An 11551-nucleotide genomic window follows, 5' to 3' on the forward strand; every position below is an offset into this window, starting at 1 on the left:
ACGTCCCTGCCTACTTCCTCGACTCAGCGCTGAACTTGCACTCCAGGTACTCTGTCTTAGTCCTGCTTAACATGGCCCTTAAACCCTTAGTACTCATGAGCATGAAGACAATACTACTAGGAGTCTAGGAAAGAAAGAAATACAAGTATTTGCTTATGTTGAAACTTTTTGATGTATTATATACCTTATTTTACTGGAAATAACCTTTTTCTGGATAATTTTTATGGATTTAAATCATTCTTTATGATGGATCGCATAAAAAGATGTCAAACAATATGATTTATAGAAGATGTAGGTTTTTCGAACACCCGTAATGTCATTTGTCAATGATTTGATTTTCTCAAAGAGTTCAATTTTAGGACCCGTTTGGCCATAGATTTTGGCAGCTTGTTTTGGAAAAAAAATTAAAAATGATGTTTGTTCGTGAAATATGACCAGTTTTTGAAAATAAATTTGAAAAAATTTCAAGTTCCAAAAAACTGGTTAAGGGCAGTTTTTTTGGTGAAAATTTTCTTTCCACTCATAAAATTTCATTTTTTTTCAAATAAAATTCATGTCCAAACACAACTTCAACTTTTGAAAATTATTCTTAACACAACTTCTAAAACTCGTTTTTTAAGTTTCAATCAAACTTATGTCCCAACGCTAGCTTAGTGTTTTTCTTCTCTTTTGGAGCTACGAATACCTAAGGGAGTAGCGGCAATTTGAATTTTCATTGAAATGTTCTTTTATCACGATTTACAATTGAATTCCAAATCTTTGTATATTTATGAAAATGCGAGTTAACGAACAAAATATTTTTTCCCAAATAGGAAAAAAAGATACAGTATAAATTCAAATATAATCTTTTTTTTTTTGTGCAAAGGATGATATTATATATATATATATATATATATATATATATATATATATATATATATATATATATATATATATATNTATATATATATATATATATATATATATATATATTAACGGTTAATCCCTAATGTTACACTGCTTTGGCAGGTGCTGGGGTACTTTAAGGCCCCCAATGATGCATAGTTATGCATAATAGTACTTAAGTTACAACCCAAAAATGATCTAGGTAGTTCAGTTCCTAGGATGTCTGCCCAAAATACATCAGTGACAAACACCGGAGGAACTGCTAGAGTTACTGATTTACACAAAAAAATTTCCTTCGCTGCTTCCTTTGCCAGTACATCAGCTACCCTGTTTTGCTCCTTGTAGGTGTGCCTCACCTCCACTCTGCCCATTCTTTGGATCAGCGACCTGCATTCACAAATTAGAGGTCAAATATTAGATTGCCATTAATCAGCATATTGATTGTTTCTGAAGAGTCAGTGTCTATTTCCAGCGACAGAAGGTTATTCAGTTCCGCTAATTGTAGACCTCTGGTGAGTGCTCTGATTTCTGTCCTTATGTTTGTTGTATGGGGTATGTTTTCCATGTATCCTAAAATCCAATTTCCATTGTGGTTTCTGAAAACTCCCCATATTCCCCCCATTCCCGGATTTCCTTTAGCTACACCATCTGTGTTCAGTTTATAGGAGTCCCTTTGTGGTGGAGTCCACTTTAGCATTACTTGGTGCTTGTACTTTGCTTGCTTGTTGTTATTCATCACACAGAACTCAGTTGCCTTTGCAATTGTGTTGTTAGCATTAATTGGGTCCTTTTTGTTGTTAAAGACATTGTTGTTCCTGGTCAGCCAAATGTGCCAGAGGCAGTATGGCATTAGGCTGCCCCAATTGAGGCATGCATTGTACTTAATGTCTTTGATTTTATTCACAACTAATATCCAAGGAAGGCCATTAAGGCTTAGGTTGGATGGAGGAGGTGTTGTTGCTTTTGATTAAGTTGTATGCCAAAACTGAACAACGTTTGGACATTCGGAGAAGATATGGTCAATGTCCTCATTTTCAAATCCACAAAAGTGGCATTATTGTGGACAGTCCAGTCCAATAGAGTGGAGGAAACTTCTGGTTGGCAGTCTTCTATGAGTTAAGAGCCAAATGAAGTGTTTTATTTTGTTTGGAGTGTGAAGCTTCCAGATTCCCCTGAATTGCTCCTCCCCATCAGTAGGGATAGCCTGAGTTTTTTTGCTTAAAAAGGAGTAAGCAGTGTTGTTAGAGAATTGGCCATTGGCACTGAGGTCCCAGATTAGGTTGTCCTCTTTTGTGGCAACACTTGGACTGAATACAGAGGTAAGGAGGTTTAGGATATGAGGGGGAAGATCAAATGACAAGATTGAGGTGTTCCAGGTGCCCAAATGGTGGATTGAATCGACCTTAATGGTAAGATCATTCTGAGTTTGAGGGCCTTGAATCAATTGCCTTAGAGCTGGCTGGTTAGGGATCCATTTGTCATTTAAGAAGTTAACCCTATTCCCTCTATTAACTACCCATCTACTGGCTTTGGTACAAGTCTCCCAGCCCTTTAGTAAACCCTTCCAAATTGGTGATTTTTTGTGTTCTAAGGTGTCCCAAGCCTTGTGCAGGTCTGGACATGTTACAGTGCTTGTGGATCAGAACTCTGGCCCAGAGGCTGTTAGTATTCTTGTAGGCTCTCCATGCTAGGTTTGCTAGAGCAACTTTGTTTTTAAGGCAAGCTTTCTGTAATCCTAACCCTCCCTCTGGTTTTGTTTGAGTAACTACATCCCACTTAATCAAGTGGATTTTCTTTTTTTCAGGGGTGGTGCCCCAGAGGAAGTTCCTCAGAATTTTGTCAATTTGGTTAGTTACTTTGGTGGGGAGGGAGATGTATTGCATGACATGGCTTGGGATACTGTTCAGAGTTGTCTTTGCCAGCACTGTTCTCCCAGCCATGTTGAGGTATTTAGTTTTCCAGCCTGCCAGTTTATATTGCATATTATCAATGATGAATTAGAAATCTGAGGTTGTCTGTCTTCTGTGGAAAATGGGAAAACCAAGGTATTTCCCAAAGGAGGTAGTGTGTTTGATGGATAGCATGTTGGTGAGTTGTTGGGATGTATCCTGGGTTGTATTGGAAGAGAACAGGACTCTTGATTTGGATAAGTTTATTTTTTGACCTGACTGGTTATTGAAGCTCTATAAGATGGACATTATGGTGTTACAATTCCTAATGTTGCCTTTAGCAAAGAGAGTAAGGTCATCTGCAAAGAAAAGATGGGATATCTTGGCCCTGACCTACTTATACTAATGGGTTGCCATTGGTTCTGCATGACTGCTTGGTCAATGGATCTTGAGAGCCTTTCCATACACAGTATGAATAGATAGGAGGACATTGGGTCTCCCTGTCTGATGCCTCTTGAAGGATTCAAAGCTTCAGTTTTACCTCCATTGACAAGGATGGAGCTGGATGAGGTGCTTATACAGGACATGATTAGATTGGATAATCTCTTGGGGAAGTTGAAGGCTTCTAGAGTGTCTCTAATGAAAGACCATTCCGGCCTGTCAAAGGCCTTCTCCAGGTCTACTTTTAGGATCATGCTACCATTCCTTCCTTTCATTTTTCTGAAATGGTTAATATATTCCTGGACAATAATGGCATTGTCACAGGCCCTTCTATTGGTTAGGAAGCTGGCTTGGCGTAGGCCTATGATGTGAGTCATGATGGGTTTTATCCTATTAACAATGATCTTGGTGACTGTTTTATAAATTGTGTTACAAAGACCAATGGGTCTGAAGTTTTTCAGCATTGAAGCTTGGGGAACTTTTGGAATTAGGCACAAAAGGGTTTGGTTCATGGTGCTGTCCATGGAACAAGTGTTGAAGCATTTTGTGAGCACGTGATTTTTGCCCTAAGTGAATTATTCCCAAAAGTTCAAACAAAAGGATTTTTTCTTTATTTTTACAATTTTTGTGAATTTTTGTGTTATTTTCTAATAATTGTTTGCATTTTATTTGTGCATTTTTATTCATATGAAAATATAAAAATAAGCTTGACATTTGCATTTAGGATCTAATTTCATATTTTATGATCAATTAGTGGTTAAGTGGTTTAAGAACAAAATATAAAGAAAATAACAAAAATAGTCTACTTTTGCATCTTAATTGTTAATTGTTGAATTTGTCACGAAATAGATTTTAAACAATTTTAGGCTTAACTTTGAAAATATATTAGGTCTTTACTTTAATTTTTTGCATTTTTATAAAATCAGAAAAATCCAAAAATACCAAAATGAAAACAAAAATAAATAAAAAAGAAGGAGAAAGCAATTAAAATAGGTGGTCTTAGTAATAAACCAAATTTGGGCCATTTAATTGAATTACCCAGCCCAAAAATCATCCCTGGCCCAAACCCATCTCACCAAACCCGGCCTGCCCTTCGCTGTAATGAAACGACCCCGTATTGAATCCAGTAGATCCTAGCCGTCTAGGTTAAGTTGATCCAACGGCCAGGAAGCCTAGGATCATTTGATATTAAACGGTCGGAGCCTCCCCCCCCCCCCCCGTATCATCGTCTCCATTTCCCCAAATCAGACCTGTGTAACGCCACCTTGAGCCGCCGGCCGGAAATCGCCTCCGCCGGCGGCGATGCTCCTTTCCCACCCAAAAATACACCATAGAACCCCCTCACCCTCCTCTTTCCAACCCCCAACGTAGTTTCACTCAAATCCCGGTCATAAGGTTCGAATCTTCAATCTAAGTTTTTCGGCCAGGACAACACTTTTCCCAAACTAGCCAAAATTAACACCCTAGGTCCCTCTCCCCTTCCCCTATCCAAATCCCTGGCTAATTTCCCTCAAATCTGCCTAGAATGTCTCGAATAATTAATCAAAGGTTGGCCGGAAACCCTAATTTCTCTAGAATTTACCAAATTGGTAGTACACAGTCTCCCCATCCTCCTTGTGAAGAATCTACCCTTGGCGAGTTTCAAATATCGCCAAGACCGCTCAAATTTTGAATCAAAGAAGCGGTATGAATGTTCGAGTCAATCCGTGAGTCTTCGTTTTCGTCTTTTCATGTTCCTTCTTCTTCTTCTGACTGAGACAATGAATACCTCTCTTAATTTTCTGATTAGTGTTGCTTTTATTTAATTTCAGTACTGATTTGATTTTTCTTTAGTTTAGTTTAATTTTGGTTTGATTGTTGTTTTGTTCTGTTAGTTTAAATGTTAAATGTCAGTCTAATTAGTTCAAGCAATCAATTGTTAGTTTAATTAGATTTCTTGTTAATGCCGGTGTATTTGCTTTCTTCTGATGATAATAATCTGCTCGTTTGGTTGCAATTTGTTTGGGATTAGTTGAGGTTCTAATAATTGATTTTATGTTAGTTGTTAGTTTAGTGGTTGATTGGTTAATCTTGTTTGATCGATGGTTTGGTAATATTGATGTTTTAAAGTTGTTAAACTTGCTTGGATATAGCTGATTGGGTTCTGGGTTGGTAGTTAATTAACCATGGCCAATTAGAAGGGTTAAAAACAGTCAGTAAGGTTAACTAATTTCAGGAATAATAGCGGTTGAACCTCAGTTAGGCTAGTCAATAATTTCAAGGAAGTTTAGGGGTAGTTTGGGCATAGAGTCACCTAGAACCTTCTAGGGAGGGGCTTTAGTTTAGATTTCAGTAAAATAAGTGTACTAACTTGAGTAAAACGTTAGAAAACAAAGGACTAAATGAAAAATAAACAGGGACTAATAGGGAAAATAGAAAATGAGAGGGCTGCCCCTCCTTTGGCCTATAAAAAGGCATGAATAGTGCCTTGAAGAAGAAGTTTTTGGGGGAGCTCAAAAATTTCCCCCCAAAAAGCTCTCCCTAGTTCTCAGATCTAGTTTTGAAATTAAGCATTCAAAAAAAACCAAAAAAAAAAAAAACAGAAAATACAATAAAAATCCAAAAAACAACACTGTTTCATTGCCTTCCTTAGGTTATTTTCCAAATTCCAGCCTTGATTCAGTCTTCTAGTTCATTTCAAAACCAAAAATAGTTAGAATTCTCTGTTTCTGTTCGACGTTTGAAATCTGAAAGTATTTGGAGTCATTTGAGCACTGTTGGTTAGTTAATTAGGGTCAATTGAGGGTTATTCGTTGTGTATATTGATTCCCCGGGTATTTCTGGCTATCTGGTGCTGTTGTGGGCTGAGTTATTGAGTTTGCTTGGTTTTTTAACTCATTTCTGAACTACTGAATCTGCGTTGGGCTGTTATTACTCGTTCATTGACTGTTGCTGGGGTTTTAAATTGGTTTCTGAGTTGCTGCTGAAGTTGTTACTGCTGCTAACTTCTCCTTTTTCTATAAATGGCTATACTAAAATACTTAGACTTCGGGATAGGCCGTTTAGTGGATTTCACGGCCTTCCCCAAAGATAATAACGCGTTAGTCCCTTTAGGCGCGCTTTTAATAATCTTACCTTCTTAAATACGGGTGCACATTTATGTGACCCAGATCCAAAACTCAATGAAGTCGAAATGTGTCAAAAATCGCGGGTGTATTTATGTGACGCGATTCGAGACGTGTTTTCACGACGTTGCAATTCTCTTAAAATAATAATAACAAAAGCAATTCAAAGTTAAAAGCACATAGGTCAAAACATGTACTAAAATCAAATAAATAAGCCAAATATGACAGTTGAGCGACCGTGCTAGAACCACGGAATCCGGGAATGCTTAACACCTTCTCCCGGGTTAACAGAATTCCTTACTCGGATTTCTGGATTGCGGACTGTTAAACAGAGTCATAATTTCCTCGGTTCGGGATTCAACCGGTGACTTGGGACACCATTAATCTCCCAAGTGGCGACTCTGAATTTTAATAATTAATCCCGTTCCGATTGTCCTTTAAGTGGAAAAACTCCTTTACACCCTGCGGGTGTAGGAAATAAGAGGTGTGACACATTTCATGCAGAATTGTGAGACAGATTCCCCCACAATGTCCCAGTATTTTTGGTAGAAGAAGGGATGGAGGCCATCAGGGCCAGGTGATTTGAATGGTTTATTGGAGAAGACAGCCTTCTTTATTTCAGACATTTGGAGGGGCCTGTCCATGAAGGCCTTGTGGCTTTGGAGCAGTGTAGGCTCCATGGTGGAGTGATTAGTGGTTGCCCAAGGGACTTCAGAGTGGGAGGTCGTGTAAATCTTAGTGAAGAAATCAACAATGGTGGACTGGATCTCTTTTTGATCAGTGATCCAGTTACCATTGTCCTCTTTGAGGGAGAGGATCCTGTTTCTCCTCCTTCTATTTATGGTAGAAGTGTGGAAGAACCTTGTGCTGGCATCTCCATCATTGAGCCAGTTGATCCTGGATTTCAGCTTCCAGAAGTCTTCCTCATTTCTGAGAATGAGGTTCGGCTCATTATTTAGCTCAGACTCAAGGTTTTGCAGGAAGCTATTGAATTGGTAGCTAGCTGAACTTTGGATGCCACTGATCCTGGCTAGGAGTATGTTTTTTTGGTGGAAAATGTTACCAAAGACCTCCTTGTTCCATTCGGTTGCCAGTTTTTTGAATTCATTAATGGATTGAAGGAGGGTGGGCTGGTCCTTGAAGGCCTGGTTGATGATATTGGGGAAAGAGGGGTGACTAACCCACATAGTTTCAAATCTGAAGGGCCTGGTTGGTTTATTACTAGGGGGGCCTACCATTTGGATTTTTAAGGGACAATGATCTGGTCCTAGGAAGGTGTTGTACACTTGCCTTAGGGTACTGTTTAATCCAGTCTTCGTTAGCAAAACACCTATCAATCCTTTCCAGAATTAGAGTATTACAGTTGGAATATCTTTTGTTGGTCCATGTGTATTTGCTACCTTTGTATCCTAGGTCAATGAGATTACACTTATTTATGCAATTTATCCTAGGTCAATGAGATTACACTTATTTATGCAATTCCATAATTGGTTACTACGGCTAAGGTTTATAGGGTTTCCCGCAAACTTATCCCTAGCTTTCAAGACTTCATTGAAGTCTCCACCAATGAACCAGTTTTCACTGGTGGTTCTAGCTATGGTTATTAGCTGCCTCCATAGGAGTTTTCTTTCAGAGAGAATGTTACTTGCATAAATAGCAGAGAAAAACCAGGGAGGTTGGTCAGGTCTTACCTTCACCATTGCGTGGATTCCTTGGGGGGTAGTGGCCACTTTCCTCCACAGCTACCAGGTCCTCCTTCCACATGAACACAATGCCCCCAGAAGACCCCAGCGCTGGAGATTGAATGATCATATCAAAGTCCAGGGTTTTAGCCAGTGCCTGGTGGTCAGCCATCTTGGTTTCTAACAGAACTAGCATTGCCGACCTATGCATCTTAACCATTTCAAGGCAGTGCCTTTTGAATTCAGCACCATTACCCCCTAACATTCCATATGATGTAGTTCATCATTGGAGATGTGGGTGGTAGGTGAGATCCCTCGTGAGGGCTCGATGGGCCTAGCATGCCGGGCAGTAGAGGGGGTGGAGACTTCCTTTTCAGACTCGGGATAGGGGTTAAGTTCAATAGTGGCTTCAGCGGACCTTGTGTTTGGGCTGAGACTAAGCTCATTCCACATTTAGACATCGTTCTAGGGCACAAGACCACTATTACTTCGCTCACTTCTGTGCTGAACTCGATCGACCTCACGGAGTCTAGCATTATCGAGTCTGTTCTTGATGCTGGGTAGTTCTCCTCCAGTTCCTCTATAGCATCTTTCTTCTTGAGAATCTCCAGTGCTGTGGTGATTCCTCGATGGATGTTCTGTAGTGGTGGTGAGGAAGTTTCTTTCTTTGGATTCGAGGTCCTGTTGTTTGGTGGGATGTTGATTTGAGTGAAAACTGGTTCCGCTGCTTCCTTCACCAGATCCGGGAAGAAGGAGAGTGATTGGAAACTTTGGAGTATGTGATTGTTTAGGGCTTGTGGGTCTGTGATTGGGGGTGGGCTGTCGTTGTTGGCCATCGACTACCATAGGAGCGGGCCATATGCTGTCAAAGCTTTGTTGAGGGCTTCCACTGTCACTCTTGCAAGATCCGCCGGGTTCTGCACTATCAATGTGATTCTCTTGTTGTCGAGAGTGAAGTCGTATGAGAGGCCTTGCCCCTGCAAGGCAACCTCCAACCAGGAGGCCGGTTGGTAGTCTGGTGGTAATGGGTGGGTGGAGATGGTGGTTGGGGTCGGGTCTTTTGCCATTTTTGTGTTTCTTAGCTTTGCTATTTTGGGAAAAGAGTGAAGTGGGTTTAATCGACTGATTCCCCATCATAAAACTTCCTAATGTCACATCTTGGATAGTGGAAGGGTTGCCTTGTTTTGGGATTAGGGGATTTGGCTGCTCATTAATTGGGGATGTAACAGAGGTGACCTTTGAGGTCTTTCGGTTGAAGAGGGAGAAGGTTGCAGACAGGGCACTCGATTGCCATATCTGTCGCTTGGATTTTCTCCATTAGAGAAGGTAGCAATAGCTGTGGTAGGGGAAGCGTAGGCTTTGACCTTTGGGTTGGGTTGTACGTTACTGGTGGAGCCTAATGCTTCATGTGTTTTTGATTGCATGGGATCGGCCCCATTGGGCACATTGCCTAAGGTGATGATTGGGGCTTCAGGAAATGGACTGGATCCCACTTGGGAGCTGGGCTGGTGGTTTGGGTTGGTGGGGTCGTCTGAGTTTGACCCTGCTTTTCTTTTAGAGCCCGTGTTGGGTTGCTCTATTGGACTTGGGTTAGGCACGTGCCTTGTCAATTTTGGGTCATTGGTGGGTTTTATTATTGGGCCTTGTTGCCTTTTTGATTTTTTTTGAATACTGTTTACTTGTTTTTTAACATTGTAATTAAAAGATTTGGTTTGGAGGAACTTACTTGAAATGGCATCAAACATGTTTACCTGGACCTCCTCCGCTTGTGTATTTTGTTGTGGTTTCAGCAATTGGCCTTCTGCGTTTAGAGTTGTTTTTTGTTGTCCCTGCTTGCATCTTCTTGGGAATGTGACAGTCTTCCATTGGCTCTCCTCCGGTGGGAGGTACATTGGGTGGTGTTCTTGTGATGCGTTGGCTGTTATGGCTGGATGTTGATTGTATGAACATCTTAGGGTCGTGTGGCCTATCCTACCACAACTGGTGCATGATGTTCCATCACCTTCGTAAATTACTGACTGCTTGTGGTCTCCAATGATCACTGATGTTTCCACTGGTGATTCAAGTGGAACTTGGATGCAGATGCGTGCATATCTCCCCCTTAGCATGGAAGAAGTACATTGATCTATCTTCAATAGTTTACCTAGTTTCCTCCCAACTTTCTCCAGGATGACTGTGTCATAGAATTCCTTTGGTAGTTGGGGTAATCTTATCCAGATGGCAGTAGTAGTAAGAGTGGCTTCCTGTGGAACAAATTTTGGTTCCCATTTACGAACGGACAGAAAATGGCCAGATACAAACCATGGGCCAAGATGTAGTGCTTTCACTATGCTTTCCTCTAAGCTGAATTTCACTATTAAGAAGTCCCATCCTAGGTCAATCAAGATTAACTGTTCGGATGGATTCCATAGGTCAATTAGTTTGGAGAGTAGCATATGATGAGGCATATTTCTTTTGAAGACCTTGATGATTACTGAGAATTTCCATGGCTTGTATAGTCTTTCTTTCTCTTCTGGTGATAGGGGACTGGATCATTCAATGTGTTTTTCCTTAATCCCTTCCGGGATTGATTGGTGTTCCATGTCATAGTAGTTAGCTTGGTTACTTTCTTGCTTATCCAAGAGCATTTCCTTATAGGTCTGGTGAGGCAATTCTATCTCCATTTGGATTTGTTTATCCGGAGGTTCCGGTGGGAGGAGGGGGAGGGTTTGATCAATGGTGGTTCCATGAAAGCACACGAGAGAGATGACTAGCAGTTACTTAACCTCAAGGATCTCAAATCAAGAATCTAAATATGCATGAAAATCACAATGACTCGATAAAGAAAATCAAATATAATCTTATCATAGCAACAAACATAATTGTAAACAGAAAAAGAAAAAAGATAAGGAAATTTCGCAAAGACAAGACAAGCTAGCTGGACCCAACGTATATGGTAGAAATGGCGTGGGGTAGCCACTTCTTAAAGTGGTATTTACTTTTTATCCAGCATTTTTAATGCTGAGCAAAAGTAGCCATTACTCTATTAAAATTAATATGAAAAGACGGTGTTACCCTTTCTTCTATCTCTTTTCCTTCCCAAACCCTCTATCAAGTTGTAATGAACCAAGAAATATCTAATTACAGCTTCGTCGGCAAGCCGAAGCCATACCAACAAAAGAAAAATGTACAAAATTTGGAAGCACATAATACATAACCACTCGATCTGATTTAGAAGAAAATTCACAACAAAAAAGAAAAAAAAGAGAGAGAGAAAATGCAGAAGAGAAGAATTGTTTGCTCATACTCGGATCTTTGATCGTATGCAATTATGGTGGTAGATGTATTTCGCTTTGTGATTTCTGTGATGTATTTTTGGTTTTCTTCTACGTTATGGAACCTAAACTTACAGTTACAAGTTCAAAAGTTAAGGACACTTGGTCCTGAACTTCGAGTTTCAAGTTCAAAAGTCAAGGACACTTGGTCCCGAACTTAGACTAACAAGCTCAAAAGTTAAGGACAATAGGTCCTGAACTTACAGTTACAAGTTCAAAAACTAAGGACAATAGGT

This window comes from Nicotiana attenuata, chromosome 1, assembly GCF_001879085.1.
Source record: "Nicotiana attenuata strain UT chromosome 1, NIATTr2, whole genome shotgun sequence".
In the NCBI taxonomy this organism is placed as follows: domain Eukaryota; kingdom Viridiplantae; phylum Streptophyta; class Magnoliopsida; order Solanales; family Solanaceae; genus Nicotiana; species Nicotiana attenuata.